We start from the raw sequence: 19,415 nt of genomic DNA, 5'->3' as shown, positions 1-19,415 counted from the left end.
AAGGTGGTATATCAGAGGCAAGGCAGGTAGGCAGAGCGTAGCAGCAAGACCCCTAAAATGGTACATCTGGACATAGCAGGCAGGCAGAACAGTAGAAGCAAGACCCCTTAGGTGGAATATCAGGGGCATGACAGATAGGCAGAGTGGTATATCTGAGCATGGCAAGTAGGCAGAGTAGTGATAAGACCTCTTAGGTGGTATATAAGAGGGGTATGACAGACAAAGTGGTAACAGCAAGGTGGTATATCAGAGGCTTGGCACAGGGGAAGCTCAAAGAAATCTGCTGCCTGAAGTGAGGAATGAGATGGCGCTCCAGTTGCTGCTTCCCCTCCCCCTCCCCAAATCATCAAGAGGGCAAAGGGGGTGGTCTTCCTAGTCCTAGGCCCAGGCCCAAAACCACATATAGAGAATAGGCTGAAGCCCAATGCAGGGGCCATGGCCTATGCCCGAGTGCAATGTCTTGGCTTTGGCACGGGCCCGATGAGAGGCCTCAGCCGAGACCCAAACAAAGACCCAGGCCAGAAAGATTTTGCCGGGATCAGGAAATTTCCCGTACCCCACTTACCTTCTTTATCAAGGTTCCAACATTGCAACCAGGTCCAGACCTGATGCCAGGGCCCAGCCCAGAGGTACAATCCAGATGCCTGAGTCTCAGCCCAAGCCAAGTCCTGATGCCAAGGCCTCGGTCCAGGAACAGGTCCAGGTTTGGAGCCCAGGCCTCAGAGGTCCTCTTGCAATGTCTTTTACTTGAAATGATGGCGTCCAATCAGAGGGTATCATTTTGATGTACGGCAGTTCAATTAGCTGCATTCAGGCTAGGCCCTACCATCAAGCCTAGGCGTGAGTCAAGGCCCAGGCATCAGGACCAGACCTCTGGATTGGGCTCTGGGATGAGCCAGGACCTGGGCCCTGGCCTAGGCTGTGTCCCAGGCATCAGGACCAGGCAAATGTGTCAAGCTCTGGAGTCAGGCCTGGGCCCAAGCCCTCACCTAGGCAGAGGCCCAGGCATTGGGACCAAACCTCCAAGCCTAAGCCTTGCATAGGGTCTAGGCCTATGCAAAGTTGGGGCTTTGGCTTGGGCCTAGGCCTCTTCTGCAAATCCTCCCCAAACGAGGTAAGTGGGGACCAGGGAGGATCCTGGCCCCAGCATTTCTCCAGGTGGGAGGGATGGGTGGTAGGTGCAGAAAACCTTGGAAGGCTCTGTTTTTCTTTTTTCTTCCATTTGTTTTATGTTTATTTCATTTTTTTTTTTAAGATAAAGAAATGAAATAAACATTAAAGTAGTGAAATTTGTGGGGAGAATAAACAAAAATGAAATGAAATGTTTAACCCTGCAAACCCTTGAAAATTAAACCTAGTAAGAATTTAAAAATTCCCCCTTTCATTCCTGGGACCTTTTGATTTCCAGTCACTCTGGGATTTCTGTGGATTAGTTGTTGGTTGGAGGGAGTGGCAGGAAGGGAAAACTTTCTCTTCCACACATTCACTCATGCTCACACAAACAGAAGCTATTACACATACCGTCACTCACACATTCATGCGCTTACACATACACATACTCTCACACACACACACACACACACACAGTCACACTTTTACACGTGCTCTTTCACACACACCCATGCAATTTCAAAAGGCATACCCACATACTTCCCCTCTACCTCACACACACACATGCTGTGAATCAGGCTCAGTCTTCCCTTTCTGTATTGGCTGTGGCTGGTGCCTTTTAATTTCTTCTTCTGCTGCTGGGTCTTTCATATTATTTGGCCGCTGGTGGGACCTTTCATATTCTTTGGCCTCTTATGGCTGGGCCTCTTCTTTTCTTCTTGTTTTGGCTGCCAGTGGGTTGTACTCCATTCTGTTTTCAGCTGCTGGTGGGTTGGGCTCCACCAGCAGCCCACAGGGCCTTTTTCCGTTCTTCGGCCACCAAGAGGTCTCTTCCTCAACTCGCTTGCGGGGCTACTGTTTATTTTCTGACTGCATGCTGGGTGGCTTCTCTCCTTCAGCTATTGGGTAGAGATTTTTCCTGCACCATCACAAGGATCCTCTTTTAGCCCACAGGGGAGGGAGGGAGGAGGTGTGAGAACTCCTCAGGCAAGTTTTTAACTTTGTGGTTGGCAGCTAGTTGAGGCACCCACCAGATAAGCATTTTGGGGGCACATTTTGCCAACTCCACATTTTGCTGCCAATTTTCCCTGCCTCATTAGAACATAAGAAAATGCCATACTGGGTCAGACCAAGGGTTCATCAAGCCCAGCATCCTGTTTCCAACAGTGGCCAATCCAGGCCATAAGAACCTGGCAAGTACCCAAAAACTAAATCTATTCCATGTTACCGATGCTAATGGCAGTGGCTATTCTCTAAGTGAACTTAATAGCAGGTAATAGACTTCTCCTCCAAGAACTTATCCAATCCTTTTTTAAACACAGCTATACTAACTGCACTAACCACATCCTCCGGCAACAAATTCCAGAGTTTAATTGTGCGTTGAGTAAAAAAGAACTTTCTCCGATTAGTTTTAAATGTGCCCCATGCTAACTTCATGGAGTGCCCCCTAGTCTTACTATCCGAAAGAGTAAATAACCGATTCACATCTACCCGTTCTAGACCTCTCATGATTTTAAACACCTCTATCATATCCCCCCTCAGTCGTCTCTTCTCCAAGCTGAAAAGTCCTAACCTCTTTAGTCTTTCCTCATAGGGGAGCTGTTCCATTCCCCTTATCATTTTGGTAGCCCTTCTCTGTACCTGCTTCATTATAGAACTGCCCAGCTTGGCAGGTAAGCAGAGTGGTAGCAACAAGACCCTTAAGAAGGTATATCAGGGGCATGGTAAGTAGGTAGCAGCAAGACCCTTAAAGTGGTATATCTGGTGCATGGCAGATAGGCATAGAAGAAGAACCCTAAGATAGTACATCTGGGGCATGGCAAATGGGAAGATCAGTAACAGCAAGACTCCTAAGGTGATACATCTGGGATACTGCAGGTAGGCATAGAAGCAGGAGGACCCCTAGGGTGGTATATCAGAGGCAAGCCAGGTAGGCAGAGTGATAGCAACATAATCTCTAAGGTGGTACATATGGGTCATAGCAGGTAGGCAGAGTTGGACCAAGGCTTCCAAGGTGTTTTCAGTCATCCAGCCACTCACATGGAAATTCTGGAAGCCCAAGAAAAGGCAAATTGATTTTCAAAAAAGACCAGCTTTTCCATGAGCTCTGGCACCAGCCTTTAGTAATGAAGACTCACAATGTTCCTTGCCATTGAGGTTGCATGCTGATTGGTGAGCAGGAACGATAGTGCTGAGTCAGCTTGGCTAGTTCTGATCAGACTGAGGACTTGTGTGCCCAATATGCCGGCTCATCTGTGTCCATGTTATCGATGGGCTCTGTGAGGTAACATTTTGAAAAAATGTATGCTTTGGTCTTCTTTGCTGGGGTGGCTCAGCTGCTTTAGCCATGGCCTGTGTCAGCAGAGATGCTTCTTTGCGGGCAATGTTGCTTTCATGAATATAGGTGAGGGAGGAAGTGGAAGCTGACAGGGTACTCCTCATCTTTGTACTACTCAATGAGATGGCCACACTTTCCTGTACTACATCCTCACTGTGCCTTTGCCTCTGACACTCCTCTTCACACACACCCTAGCTACCAGCATCTCCATTCATGGATATGAGATGATGGGGCTAAAGGGCAAAACTCCCTTTCACCCATGGATCACAAAGTGGACTTCTTGCAGCTGCTGTTGCAAGAAGTCCAGAAACTGCAACACCTCTGCTTCCATGCCCTCATGCTGATGGAAGCCCTTTAACTTTTTCTCCAGAATATTTATTATATGAATGACCCTGCCCAGGGTGGCACATCTGGAATTCAGATCCTCACAATGTTCCTTGCCATTGAGGATGCATGCTGATTGGTGAGCAAGAACGATAGTGCTGAGTCAGCTTGGCTAGTTCTGATCAGACTGAGGACATGTGTGCCCAATATGCCAGCTCATCTGTGTCCATGTTATCAATGGGCTCTGTGAGGTAACATTTTGATAGGTAACATTAGACAGGTATGCAATGCCTCAAGGGGCATTGCATACCTATCTCTCTTTCCAGGGATAGATCCACTAACACCTGCAGCATCATATAGGTGGAATTCCAGCAGGTGCCAACATCTTGAATCAGATGCTTGTGAGGCAGCCTGAATTCTTTCTGCTTTTCACAGAGAAGCTGCCTTGCCTTCATGCTTCAATAAAAATGCTCTGTTATATTCCTGCACCTCTCTATCAGGTCCTTCAGGAATGGATTGTCATCATTGTTGAGCCCTATCCCTAGGGCATCCCTCAGGGAGATGTAAGCATTCATATGTTCATGCAGGTCTGGATATTATTAATGAAATGTACACTACTCCCCTCTGCCGTAGCCAGTTACACTTGCATACATAACTGGCACGGATTGTACAGGGTGCCGATGACCTTTCTACTAAATGTAGTGCAGAAGGGCATTTTGCAATTAGGGGCTAACACATGCAGCAGACGCATAAAGCCCACATTCTCCACTACCTGCAAAGACTGGTCATCATGAGCATTTATTTTTCTGATGCTTCTCATTACTATTTTAGATACTGCCTGCATCTTAACCCCGGATAGTGCTATAGAACACCATTCTATTTCCTCTATGGTGGGTTCCCACTTCAGACGCATGGCTGGCTCTCCTAATGCAACTCTACAGAGGTCTTCTTTTAGACTGTTGTCAGAATGAAGACTATCTTGTATCAAATATGAGGATTGTAATATGTGTGTGCTAGAACCCAGGCCATTTAATCTGATAAAGAATTCTTTAGATCTTTATCCAGAGCAGATTATTTGTATGATTAATAGGGCTCTATCAGATGGTCAGGTACTAATAAATAGAAAGAAACTGTAATTCATCCAATAAGAAAGGATTCAGCAAAGCTTGAGCAGGTATTATTAAATTATAGACCTAACTCATGTATTGTAAATAAGATTATAGAGAAGTAGGCACATATTCAATTGGAAGAATTTTTGGAGGAAAATCACGTGTTAAAGAAAGCATTTTACATCCAGTCTAAGTCCTGGAATATGACTTACTACATTATTTGATATTCTATGCATAGTTTTTTTAAATTGTGTTTGTAAATACACAGAAATAGCACTGCTGTATTCTTGTTAGCTCTGCTTTCTGCATTTATTATGGTTTATATGCTGCCTATTGCCTGAGCTCTAAAAAGTACATATTTATTTAACATTTCTAAATCATTTTATTTATTTATTTATTTATTTTAAGTTTTTCTATACCGGCATTCGCGATAAATATCGCATCATGTCGGTTTACAATTAACAAGTGGATAGGGAACAAAGTCAAAAAATAACATTTAGTAATAAATAATAATAATAATAGTAGTAAAAAACATAAAACAAGCGAAGGCTAAGGAATGCAGTTACAATAAAACAATTTTCCAGATTAAAAATCATCCAAAGCAATGTATAAAGACTTACATAAAATTACAAAAACACGAAATTCAATCACACAACCATAAAATGCAAACAGATAAAATCACAAAGAAACATCAGAATAACAGGAAAATAAAACAATTATAAAATACAAACAAAATGACATTTAACATCTAATAAAATACATCTTAAACCATTTTTATCATATGGGTTAATGTGCAAAGAAGTGAGGTGGGTAGATCAGTGCCCATTCGCCTGGCACTCCCTGTTTGCTGCTGCAGCTCCCTCCATTCCTCCTTGGAGCTTTAAACTGTCAACATGTGATAATAAAGCACCACAAGAAATGTGTGCTCTGGCCATCTCAGCACCACCAGCTTCATGGCACTGATGCCATTTCATGCTAGTCTCATTTGAACTCAAAGTGTGATACGCACAAGCTTGGTATATGGCAATTAAACGTCAATTGAGAAATAGATCCAAGAATCACACTGAAATGTCTATACAGCATATGCTGTGAATTCTGCATTTTTGCAACCCTAGCATATACTAGAAATCTCAAACTCTTGAAAGGGGTACAATATTCATGCAAGGTGGAGAACCATTGTCCTAGAAAAGAAACAGCAATACTTCCCTTTGTCATGCTTCCTGCAACTGAATGTCACTTGAAGTAGAATAAGATGAACAAAATATTTAAATACAGTGGACTCAAAGTTGTTTTTCAGACAATTTTGAGAGTATTATTGAGAACAGTTTACTAACATGCACTCGTTCTACTGTTTCTCATTCTTGGTTTCTATTTCTTCATCTGTGCTAATGCTACCCAGTTTACTGATAATCTGAGATGCTTATGTGCTAAAACCAGGCCATTTGTATCCTGTCAGATCAATTTGTGTCAGGTTATGCAGTTCATGATTTCTCTCCTCTGTGCAGGTCAGATTTATGCGCTGGAAAACAGAAATGTCATCTCAGGCTTAAGTCCATGTTATTTGTCCACTACTTGCTGTTTAAATCACAGCTTTCTCATTATCAGCAGTGCCTTTATGCTAGTATTATGAAATATTACTGCAGACTGCTTGCCAGTCATAAAATCAGCCCTGCAAAACTACATTCTGTGGTCAGCAGCGAAACTGATCTACAGACGGAGGCCAGACATAGATTTGCCATAGACTGCTGAATATTTCTTCACTATTTCTTCAGTTTGCACTATCGTGGTCAATAAATACCTGATTATAAAATGTTGCTTCAAATTAAGAAAGAGTAAAAGGTCTCTTTTTTTGTGAAAAGTTAGCTTTACATTCAAAACCTTGTACTGGTTGACACAAGGATAATCTTGATACTGATGTGTTGGTAGCATTTCAGTTCCTGTATTGATTTTAGAAACAAGCAATGATACCCAAGGGGATGGGAATCTTTTTCTTGCTTAATAATATAGTGTGTGATGCAAAGCCTAGAATCCCATCTTTCTCTAGGGTCACGAGACTCACAAAATCTCTCCCGTGGAAGGATGTAATGCTCTAATCTATCTTGTCCTGGTAAAAGGAAGGCATATGATTTTAGACTGCAACGTGAACGTAAAGCAATGATTGATTACCCCATGAATACTCTTGAACGTATATCGTAGCCTGTCATTATCAGCCATTACTGTAACCAAACAGGAGGATCTATCTACCAAGCTGCAAACTCTGTCTAGCGTACAACTCATAATAAGATGGCCAGAAGAAATTCACATTCATTGTAATGTTATACATGGAAATTATTTATCAGTTAAGCAAGTAATAAACTGTTGTTTCAAGCATTGTGGGACTTCCCCTCAAGACCATTTACAGTTCAGAGATGGTCCAACATGTTGCTGCTAGGCTGTTTTCTAATAGTAATTTGAGGTACCATATTTCTCCAATTTTATCTCATCTCATTTCAAAGTTATTTGCCCTACATTTAAGGCTACTTAGGGTTTAGCCCTAGAGTACTGGGCAGCTAAGCTTTTAAAGTATTCTCTAGAGGGCAGCACTTTTGATCAGAGAAGGATAAACAGTTGTTTTTCGCCTCCTTTAAAAAATTTAAATTATCCAGAATCAGATTATGGGCCTTCTCTTCTGCAGCTCCAATCTTATGAAATTATTTATCTAAAGAATTAAGATCGGAAAACAACTATTGAAGATTCTGCTGATTTTTGAAGGTCTGTTTATTTCAAGAAAATTTTCATAATAACTCTTCGGGAAACTAAAGATCAGTGAGCACGAGGTCAATGCTGGGCAAAATAGTAGAAGCTCTTCTTAAAAACAAAGCCTATAATATTCAAAAGCTGGCATCTTTCTGAATAACTCAAAAGTTACCTGGATAAATGCCTTTGAATATTAACCTCAAAATTACTGACCAAATAGAGAGATGTGGTTTAATGGGGAGAGTCAACATAGTTCTACAAAGGGAAGTCTTGCCTTACCAATTTACTAGATTTTTCTGAAGGTACAAATAAACATGCAGGACTGCTGGAAGAAGTATGCAAATGAGTCTTCAGGTCCTCTGGTGCTAGAAAGAGTACAGGTGCTGTGAAAGCTGAAACCTAGATGGTTCACAGTGTCTTCTGGAATCATCTGCTGGGGCTCCTGGGAGAAGATTGTAAATGAGCCTCTGCAGCTGGAAACTGTGCAGGGCCTGTAGAATCGTGATTTAAAACAATTCAGCTCCAGCGTGTCAGACTTTGGCTGATTTTTTAAATAATAAAATCCAGACCCTTCAGAAACAGATAAGTACAGTGTCAGGGACACTGAGGACAGAATCAGTGAGTGCTCTGTCAGAGAGATGGATACAGTTTGAGATGATAACAGTAAAGGAAATAGAGCAGAAAGTCTCAGGATTAAGTTTGTGTCACTCAATTTTAGATCCCTGTCCTTTAGTGATAGTAAAAATTCTAAAAGAGTTGTCCTATGAACCTATTAAAAACATGATTAATAAAGCACTATGGCCTGGATTTGCTAATACCACCGGGCTCTGAATCCCGGCAGTACGGGGGGTGGGGGGGGCAAAGCGAGGGGGAGCGGTCCTGCGCTAGCCGGCAGCGATTACACCTCTGTGGTGCGATCGCTGCCCGGCTCGCGCCAAATAACTACACCATAAAAGGTCAAACCAATAGTGATAAAGGTGCTTACCTTTTGCTGTCGGCGCAGTCGGTGCCACCCCGACTCCTCATCTTCTGGGGCTGACGCCGCCCCGACTCCGCCCCTGTTCTGGTATTGCACGCGAAAATCCCTTATCGTTTGAGATACACTTAGAAAATGACCCCCTATGTGAGGGCTCCATTTCAATGGAATGGAAGCGTGCAATGGTGAGGCCAGTTCAAAAAGATATCAACTTGTCTGCCACAGAATTAACAAATTATCGCCCTGTGTTCACACCTACCCAGGGTCTGGATTTATCAAAATGCACTAAATATCGCCTGCGGTAGAAAAAGGGGTGTGAACCTAGACATAAAGCCCCAACACAAGATAGGTATTTATCTCTCTATGGGAGGCCCACCTAGTAACTCGAGGTGAGGTTTAGGTATTAGGGTAGGGGTTAGGGGCCACTTTGACATTCAAAGTGAGACGTACGAACAGAACAGTGCTCTCTTGTGAAGATTTGATGACCCTTGGAGTGAGGAAACTCACTCAAAGATGAGATTTGTGCAATGTTCTCTCATCCTAGCTTGATGTTACCCAGGTAGAGAGTCCATCAAGCTAGGTTGAAAGAGCATTGCACAAATAAGTAGCATGGGATCTATTTATTGTTTAGGATCTTGCCAGATACTTGTGACCTGGATTGGCCACTGTTAGAAACAGAATACCAGGCTTGATGTATCCTCAGTCTGATCTAGTATGGCAAATTCATATGTTCTTAAAAGCATGCTTTTACTTTTTTAAATGTTATGAGATTTTTCTAATCAGCTCAGGTGGGAATTTTATGTAATATAGCTGACTGCAAATTTTTTAATATTTTCTTAATTTTTTATGAGGACTTTACTGTCATGCATACTACAGTTTTAAACTTTGCAATTATACACAGGATTCTGTCATAGGAGATATTAGTCAATAAAATGTAAAGATTTTACACATAAAAGTTTTCTGATATTTTTTCTGTAGGCTGCGCAGTATGGGTCGGATTTTCAAAAGGTTACGCGTGCCAGGCCTATTTTCAAAAGGCCCGGCAGTGAGCATAAAGCCCCGGGATGTGCCTAAGTTCTGGGGCTTGCAAAAAGGGGTGGGGCATGGGCGGTCCGGGGACGGAGCGGGGTCAAGGGCTCCTGGCACAGCGGTCATTTGCCACTGTGTCAGAGATCGCGTGCTGGCAATCGGCCGGCAGGCGCAAAAGGTACAACAAAAATTTTTGGGGGGGTTAGAGTAGGGCTAGGGGGGAAAGGTTAGGGGAAGGAGGTGGGAAGGTCAGGTTAGGGGGAACGGGGGAAGACTGCGCGGCTCGGCGCATGCAAGGTGCACAATTGTGCACCCCCTTGCACTCGCTGACGCTGGATTTTATAACTTGTGCGTGCAAGTAGCGCACGCACATGTACACCCACGCGCAACCTTTTAAAATCTACCCCTATATTTGCCAGGAGAGAATAAACATTTTTCAGTAGTTCTTCAATATAAAAATGTAACATTCATTTGGTAACACACATGATTTTCACTTTTTCCTAGTTCCTTTCTTTTCAGAACTTAACTATATCTTTAATAAATTTCACTGCCATTTGTCCTACTATTAAGTACTTAATTAAATAGCCAAGGATCAAATATAGTCACCTTTTTTGCTCTAATTGGAGCATTTTTCTCACTAGTCTATTCTCTTTTTGTAGCCTTTAAAGGCAAATTAATGTTTGCTTACATACTCTGCAGGTGAATTTCTTGCATTTCCAAATCACAGTAGCAAAAATGTTGAATTTTGTACTCTTTTTATTCAGCTTGTTTCTAATTATTTACTGTCACGTTTGGTCTATATCTTCTGTCATCTCCTCCCTCATGATCTCCATTCAGTTTATTCACTCTTTCCCCACACAAACTCCTCATTCACCTGCTGCTCTCCCCTCACCCCCACAAACCCCCTCCCTCATCCCAGGTCACTCTCTCCCTCCCACAAACTCAGATACATGGTGGAAGGAGGATAACCAATTGGACTGTGCTATACTTGGGTACAAATTATATGGCCATGTCAGAGAAGAGCATCCGGGACGCAGTGATAGAGGTGTTGAAAATCATGAGAGGTTTGGAATGGGTAAATGTGAATCGGTTATTTACTCTTTCGGATAATAGAAGGGCTAGGGGGCACTCCATTAAATTAGCAAGTAGCACATTTAAAATAAATTCGAGAAACTTCTTTTTCACTCAATGCACAATTATGCTCTGGAATTTTTTGCCTGTGGATGTGATTAAGGAAATTAGTGTAGCTGGTTTAAAAAAGGGTTTGGATAAGTTTCTGGAGGAGAAGTCCATAAACTGCTATTATTCAATAGGAAATAGCCATTGCTTGTTGCCAGCATTAGTAGCATGGGATCTATTTAATGTTTGGGTATTTGCCAGGTACTTATATCCTGAATTGGCCACTGTTGGAAACAGGATGCTGGGCTTGCTGGACCCTCAGTCTGACTCAGTATGGCAATGCCTTATATTCCATTGTCTCTTTCCATATTAACCCACAGAGCCTACTCCTTACCTTGGAATCCCTGCAATTATGTTCCCTTAATTTTGGTGACACTCCTACCTTTCTTCCTACCTGGTCCTTCCTGAATATACTGTAGACCAGTATCACGACACCATATACCAGTTATGTGTACCATGTGTCCGTGTCCATCACTATATTCAATTATATGTGTACCTGGTGTTACACGCATAGGGGTACATTTTTTAAAAAAAGCGCAAGCACGTACTTTTGTTCGCGCACCAGGCGCAAACAAAAGTACACTGGATTTCAATAGATATGTGCGTAGCCGCGCATATCTTTTAAAATCCGGGGTTGGCGCACGCAAGGGGGGGTGCACATTTGTGCACCTTGCACGCGCCGAGCCCTGCGCGCGCTGCCCGTTCCCTTCCCCTACCTAACCCACTCCCCCAGCCCTATCTAAACCCCCCCCCCGACCCGGGGGCTGGTCCAGAGGCCTCGGCCACGCCCCCCAGAACGCCCCCGGGCCGGCACCATGCCCCCCAGAATGCCCCGGAACACCCCGAACGTCGTGCCGCTCCCGACACGCCCCCCCCTAGCAAAGCCCCGGGGCTTACGCGCACTGCCGAGCGTATGCAAAATAGGCTCGGCACGCGCCGGGGGGGGGGTTAAGGGTTACGCGCGAAACGTATGTGTGTAACCTTTTTAAAATCCGCCCCATAATTTGGCAATCCTTAAAGATAAGAGTTGAAAACCCCTGGCCTAGACTTTTAGAAAAATTTGGAAAATAGTGTGGTTGTTTCAAAAGAAAGATTTAAAGCACATACTCTGATTTGATTGCAGGATGGTTTTTTTTGTATTTTTTTAATGATGTTTTCTTTGCCATCCAGTTATGTATGCCCTCCTTGTAATCCTAGATTATACCGCAATGTGTTTTCCCTGAACCCTAGCCGCTGTGGTTTTCAAAATATCTGCAATCTTTGACAGTGGCCAGGATGGCGTCTTGAGCAGACCTGCTGTTTCTTTTTGCCGTATCTGTCTTTTCCTTTGGACTCATGGTCAAACAGCGAGGTTGGCTGAAAGGAAATCCCTCTCCTCACCCTCAGCCAGCTCACCTGCTACATGCAGTTATGCCCAACTTTCTGCTGGTTTATCCATCGTTGGTAGTGGTTCCCACTGCTGGAAAGATAGAGGGTACAATTTGTCAGCTGGGACAGGATGCCGAGGTGTCCCTGAGCTCCGACTGCAGATCTTCCCCTGCTCCTTTATCAACCGCATCAGCATCAGCGTGGTATAATGCAGACCCTATTATAACTAACCCAGATGGATTCAGGAGGGGGCAACAGACACAGAGGAAGACCATGGTAGCAGAAAGAATTCAGAGTGTTGCAGTTTCATCAGCAGTGGTCTCTTTGGAAGTTCCACAGTTGGTGAGAGCTTTCTTTACAGGAATTGTTACCTCTCCTGCTCTCAGAGCTCACAGATGCTGCTACCACTGGTAAAATCTAGTGTCAAACCATCTCCCATTACTTTGGACAGTATTTGGCAACACCTTTCATCTCTAGAATAGTCTCTAGCCTCTTTGACTGTTTCAACTAATAATATTCGCTCTCATATCAAATCACAAGAGGCTATTGTTTTTTCTCAAGCACGACAATTTTTCCAAGGTCCAGGCTTCTTTACTTCAAGATAGGACTGAACTCTCAGGGGATTGAGAACTTAGAAAATTATGTTAGGGCATTGAATTTGCATGTTGTTAATTTCTTATTGTCCCTATGATCTCTCGTTTGGAATTATTTAAATCATTCATGCAGGAGGCATTGGGAATTTGAAATGAAATTTCTCCTTCTATGACATATTACCTTCCCACAAGAGCTAATCCTGTTACTAGTGATCCAAGTCAACTGGGTTCATCAGGACCAGTGGACATTTCTGCCCTCTTGGAATCAATGGTAGTGGATGAAGAACATGGGGCCACTTTATTGAACTCTTTTATCTTACTTGCTGAGTGCAATTTCATTCTTAAACTTCATGCAGCTCAAAAGCGTTTTATGGGATTTAAAGTTTGGGTATTTCCTGACTTCACTAGGATGACTTAGGTGAGAAGGAAATATTTTTGGCTCTGTGTAATGAAGTAACTGGTTTGTGTGCATGTTTTGTACTTCGATTTCCATGCAAAAGGTTTAATTTTCAGTGCCTCAGAAAAGTATATATTTTTTTAATCTTCTCAGCTCCATTTTTTCTTAGATTTGAAGGATGTCCAATGTTGGAGAACTTAATGCTGTCTCTTGAATGGTAAACGATGGGGTTTATGTATGCATATTAGTGTTTGATGGGGGTCATCTCCCTGGAGGTGAGGTGAAAGAGGCTATTTTAGCCAAAAAACCATCCTTCAAAAATTGGAAGAAGGATCCATCTGAAGAAAATAGGATAAAACATAAGCATTGTCAAGCTAAATGTAAAACATTGATAAGACAGGCGAAGAGAGAATTTGAAATGAAATTGGCCATAGAGGCAAAAACTCATAATAAAAACTTTTAAAAAATATATCCAAAGCAAGAAACCTGTAAGAGAGTCGGTTGGACCATTAGATGACAGAGGGGTTAAAGGGGCTCTTAGGGAAGATAAGGCCATTGCAGAAAGACTAAATGAATTATTTGCCTCCATGTTTACTAATGAGGATGTTGGGGAGATACCAGTTCCAGAGATGGTTTTCAGGGGTGATGAGTCAGACGAACTGAATGAAATCACTGTGAACCTGGAAGATGTAGTAGGCCAGATTGACAAACTGAAGAGTAGCAAATCACCTAGACCGGATGGTATGCATCCTAGGGTTCTGAAGGAACTGAAAAATGAAATTTCTGATCTATTAGTTAAAATTTGTAACCTATCATTAAAATCATCCATTGTACCTGAAGACTGGAGGGTGGCCAATGTAATCCCAATATTTAAAAAAGGCTCCAGGGGCAATCCAAGTAACTATAGACCAGTGAGCCTGACTTCAGTGCTGGGAAAAATAGTGGAAACTATTCTCAAGATCAAAATCGTAGAGCTTATAAAAAGACATGATTTATTGGAACATAGTCAACATGGATTTACCCAAGGGAAGTGTTGCCTAACAAATCTGCTTCATTTTTTTGAAGGGATTAATAAACATGTGGATAAAGGTGAACCGGTAGATGTAGTATATTTGGATTTTCAGAAGGCGTTTGACAAAGTCCCTCATGAGAGGCTTCTATGAAAACTAAAAACTCATGGGATAGGAGGCGATGTCCTTTCGTGGACTACAAGCTGGTTAAAAGACAGGAAACAGAGAGTAGGATTAAATGCTCAATTTTCTCAGTGGAAAAGGGTAAACAGTGGAGTGCCTCAGGGATCTGTACTTGGACCGGTGCTTTTCAATATATATATAAATGATCTGGAAAGGAATACGACGAGTGAGGTTATCAAATTTGCGGATGATACAAAATTATTCAGAGTAGTTAAATCACAAGCAGACTGTGATACATTACAGGAGGACCTTGCAAGACTTGAAGATTGGGCATCCAAATGGCAGATGAAATTTAATGTGGACAAGTGCAAGGTGTTGCATATAGGGAAAAATGACCATTGCTGTAGTTACACAATGTTATTAGGTTCAATATTAGGTGCTACCACCCAGGAAAAAGATCTAGGCATCATAGTGGATAATACTTTAAAATTGTCGGCTCAGTGTGCTGCAGCAGTCAAAAAAGCAAATAGAATGTTAAGAATTATTAGGAAGGGAATGGTTAATAGAACGGAAAATGTCATAATGCCTCTATATCACTCCATGGTGAGACCACACCTTGAATACTGCGTACAATTCTGGTCGCCGCATCTCAAAAAAGATATGGTTGTGATGGAGAAGGTACAGAGAAGGGCAACCAAAAGATAAAGGGGATGGAACAGCTTCCCTATGAGGAAAGGCTGAAGAGGTTAGGGCTGTTCAGCTTGGAGAAGAGACGGCTGAGGGGGGATATGATAGAGGTCTTTAAGATCAGAGAGGTCTTGAATGAGTAGATTGGTTATTTTCACTTTTGAATAATAGAAGGACTAGGGGGCATTCCATGAAGTTAGCAAGTAGCACATTTGACTAATCGGAGAAAATTCTTTTTCACTCAATGCACAATAAAGCTCTGGAATTTGTTGCCAGAGGATGTGGTTAGTGCAGTTAGTGTAGCTGGGTTCAAAAAAGGTTTGGATAAGTTCTTGGAGGAGAAGTCCATTAATGGCTATTAATCAATGTTACTTAGGGAATAGCCACTGCTATTAATTGCATCAGTAGCATGGGATCTACTTAGTGTTTTGGTGATTGCCAGTTCTTGTGGCCTGGTTTTGGCCTCTGTTGGAAACAGGATGCTTGGTCTGACCCAGCATGGCAATTTCTTATGTTCTTATGTTCATTTTGTACTATTCATATTGGGGTAGATTTTACAAATTTGTGCACGTGTACTTTTGTTCACGCACCAGACACAAACAAGAGTATGCGGAATTTTAATAGATACACGCGTAGCCACACGTATCTGTTAAAATCCGGGATCGGCGCGGGCAAGGCTGTGCAAAATTGGCAGCCTGCACGCGCCAAGCTGCACAGCCTGCCTCCGTTCCCTCCGAGGCCACTCCGAAATCGGAGCGGCCTCAGAAGGAACTTTCCTTCAACCCCCTGCACCTTCCCCTCCCTTCCCCTATCTAACCCACCCCCCCCCCAGCCCTACCTAAACCCCCCTACCTTTGTTGCACAAGTTATGCCTGCCCGAGGCAGGCGTAACTTGTGCGTGCTGGGCCAGCCGCTGGCGCGTGATTCCCAAGCCTGGGAGCCATTTTGGAGGCCTTGGCCATGTCCCTGAAATGCCCCCGGGCCAGAACCACGCCCACAGCCCCGCTCCCAAATGACGTGCCGCTGCAACATGCCTCCGACACGCCCCCCGGGAAAGCCCCGGGACTTACGCGCGTCCCGGGGCTTGCGCGCGCCGCCGAGCCTACTCAACATAGGCTCGGCAAACGCAGGGAGAACTTCAGGCAGGTTTTCGGGTGGTACGCGCATATCTTACGTGCGTACCCCTTTGAAAATCTGGCCCATTATATCTACTCCCTTATTTCTAGTCTTCTCCTCTCTATATTTTGGGACTGCCTTAGCCAGTATTGCTAATTTTTTTCCTTTATATTAACTACTATTCACTGGTTTTCTTTGCATATAGACATATTACAAGTTACGCTTGTATGTTATTTTGTAAAATATAAAGAGTTAAAAAAAATCTATCTGCAATGAATATATTTGAGATATGCATTGGTTTTGAGAAGCAAGATGTTGTAAATATATTCTATGCACATTCATTTTGGATATCCTGCGCACCAGACTGTCTAGAAGTGGCCCGAAGACCAGGTTGTGAATCACTGCTATATTCCGTTGTTTATTGACTTGATTTTTATAATTACAAGTCATCATTCACAAACTCACATTTTGCAATATCACCACCCTCCCTGCTCTATGATTAAATGAGAGTTCTTCCCTCATTCTGTAAATGCCCCAGGACTGATGCCCAGTGGCCAGGATTCTGTTCATATACTTTATTCTTTTTAATTCTATAGCTCTTGTTCTAGTTCCTTACTGCAGTTAGACTGCACAGTTACGTTCTCAGCCTTGTATCATTTCCCATTACATGATTCCACAGACAGATGTTAAATTACCTAGAATAGCTTTAGATATCATTGCTATGCAGATGACACACAGATTTATTGTCCTCTCCATAACTAGTTGACAAATCCTATTTCAATTTAGCAGTAGGTGCATGCAAATGAGCTGGTCTCAGTGTTTTGAAAACAAAGTTATTACTGGTTAGCACTCCATTTACCTTGAAAATGTCATGGTACACATTTTGCTTTGTTTTTCTCTTTTTGTGCTATTCAGCAGAATGTACAAAATTAAGGTCTCCAATTATTCATGTCTTTGAATCAACATATTAGGAAAATGTATTTTGCGTTTTTATTAAATTTGCAGACTTTCTCTGAAATATCCAATTCTTCTAGATCAGCTTTATAATAGTTCAAATAATATTTTTCTTTTCTAACATATTGATGAGTTTTAAATGGCATATACCTGTTCTAATTCTATTTACTGATTCACAGAAGTAAAAAAGAATTCAGCTAATAGAAATACAAAATTTCTAAGATTCTGCCAGCCATATTATCACAGTTCTTTAGTGGATTAAACAGATTTATTTAAAAATTAGTTTAATTTAGGAGTATTTGGAGGATAAGAATAGACAACAGAAATAAACAAAAATTTGCATATCAAGCACAGTATGTAAAATCCTTATCCCACTACCAGGGATCATTCCCATGAGGTTTATAATCTTGTATAACTTAAGAACATAAGAGCATAAGAACATAAGAAAATACCATACTGGGTCAGACCAAGGGTCCATCAAGCCCAGCATCCTGTTTCCAACAGTGGCCAATCCAGGCCACAAGAACCTGGCAAGTACCCAAAAACCAAGTCCATTCCATGTAACCATTGCTAATGGCAGTGGCTATTCTCTAAGTGAACTTAATAGCAGGTAATGGACTTCTCCTCCAAGAACTTATCCAATCCTTTTTTAAACACAGCTATACTAACTGCACGAACCACATTCTCTGGCAACAAATTCCAGAGTTTAATTTTCCTATGTTCTGATTGACTCACTGCAATAAAAATGTACTCTTCAACATTCTCAATCAGATCTTAGTAAGAACTCCATAGAACTGGGTAAACTTGCCTAGCCTATAAAGAGACTGTATAATTAAGCAATGTTAAATGATGTTCTAGGAGTTGTATTCATTGTTGAAGATCATTTCTAATTTCCTATCTTTAAAGTCACAGCTCTTCATATTCACTACATCCTGATCTGTTCTGTGCAATTTAGTGCTCTACGTTTTGTTTCATTTATTTCATTGTTCACAACTATATGCATTGTAAAATCTGCAGATTAAGCATGAAAGACCAGGAGCAGCAGAATGCTTTTTTTGTTTGGGGAGGCCCAAACCAATCAACCTCTATCCTGATGCTCTCTCTCTCTTTCTTTCACTACCACCTCCTTCTTTCCCCCACCCATCTCTTTCTCATCCTATCTCTTTCTCTCTCATCCCTTGCCCCCACTCTGTCTCTCCCTCCCCTGTAAGTTTTTCCATTCTGGTTCAGACTAAAGATTGTTGCAACTGTCGCTGCCAAACGGCTTCACTCCGCCTACCTTTCTTTTTCAGCGACTCCTCCTGCTCCCTGAGGACATCTGGCTGCCGTGGCGTCTGCCCACCGTTCCCTCTGGCATCCCCGGACTGGCTTGGGCGCTGCCTCCCGCCATGCTCCTCAGGTACCTTAGGGCGTGCCCGCAGCGCAGCCCTCATTCTTATTTCCTCTATGGTGCAAACCTCAGGGGCATCCCCCTGTGATGACATCACACTGTCTGGATATTTAAGCCTATTGTTTATTACTAGCCTTTGAGTTAGTAAGGGGATTTCTACTGATGGGATTCACTCTCCATACCCAGCTACTCTACCTCCAACTTCTATTTGGACTCTTTGCTGTTAACGAGGTACCCGCTCCTCTGGGGCCTCTCTGCTTCGTTCAGGTCGCTATCAGGAACCGGTACTCGCTCCTCGAGGGCCCATGTTCCCTGATTCGCTGCCTGTGTCCATCTCCTCTTCTTCTTGGAAGAATTAGCTACAGACACCATCTGTGAGTACAGCTACCATCTACTCCTCAGAGCTGTTTCTCTGGAACCAGGTACTCGCTCCTCGAGGGCCTATCTCCGTTCCAGCACCAGTGCCATCTTCCACGAAAAACTGCTGCGTGAGTACTTGCCAACGAGTCTCTGTGCCCAGGTATCTGGTACTCGCTCCTCGAGGGCCAGCTCTCCCTATCTCGGGGCTTCTCCATACTGGGGACTCTGTGAATATCTCAGTGTACTCATTTTCTCAGTTCTTCTTCCTACAGCACTGTTACCAGAGAAGCCGCTGTTCTAGCGCCCTGAGGAATACTAGCCCAGCCAGGCTCCATCTTCTACTCACTACCGCCACCTCTGGTGACTTCATAAACTCCAACTTATATTCCAGAACTCCTCCCCCCTCCACCAACCAAATCCCCCCATTTCTCCCAAATATTACCAATTATATAGACAGTGAATTCAGACTATCACTTTAAAGTCATAGTGACAGGGTATCCAGAAACGTGGTCCATATCTGAAGAAATACTTTCCTCCATGCCACAGAAGACCGCTGTGTTGATATTCTCTACATAATCATAAGGGCATGCATCAGGTTTTTCAACATCATTAAGCT

Source organism: Rhinatrema bivittatum, chromosome 5 (genome assembly GCF_901001135.1).
Source record: "Rhinatrema bivittatum chromosome 5, aRhiBiv1.1, whole genome shotgun sequence".
Classification (NCBI taxonomy): domain Eukaryota; kingdom Metazoa; phylum Chordata; class Amphibia; order Gymnophiona; family Rhinatrematidae; genus Rhinatrema; species Rhinatrema bivittatum.
Note: the sequence above shows the minus strand (reverse complement) of the source record.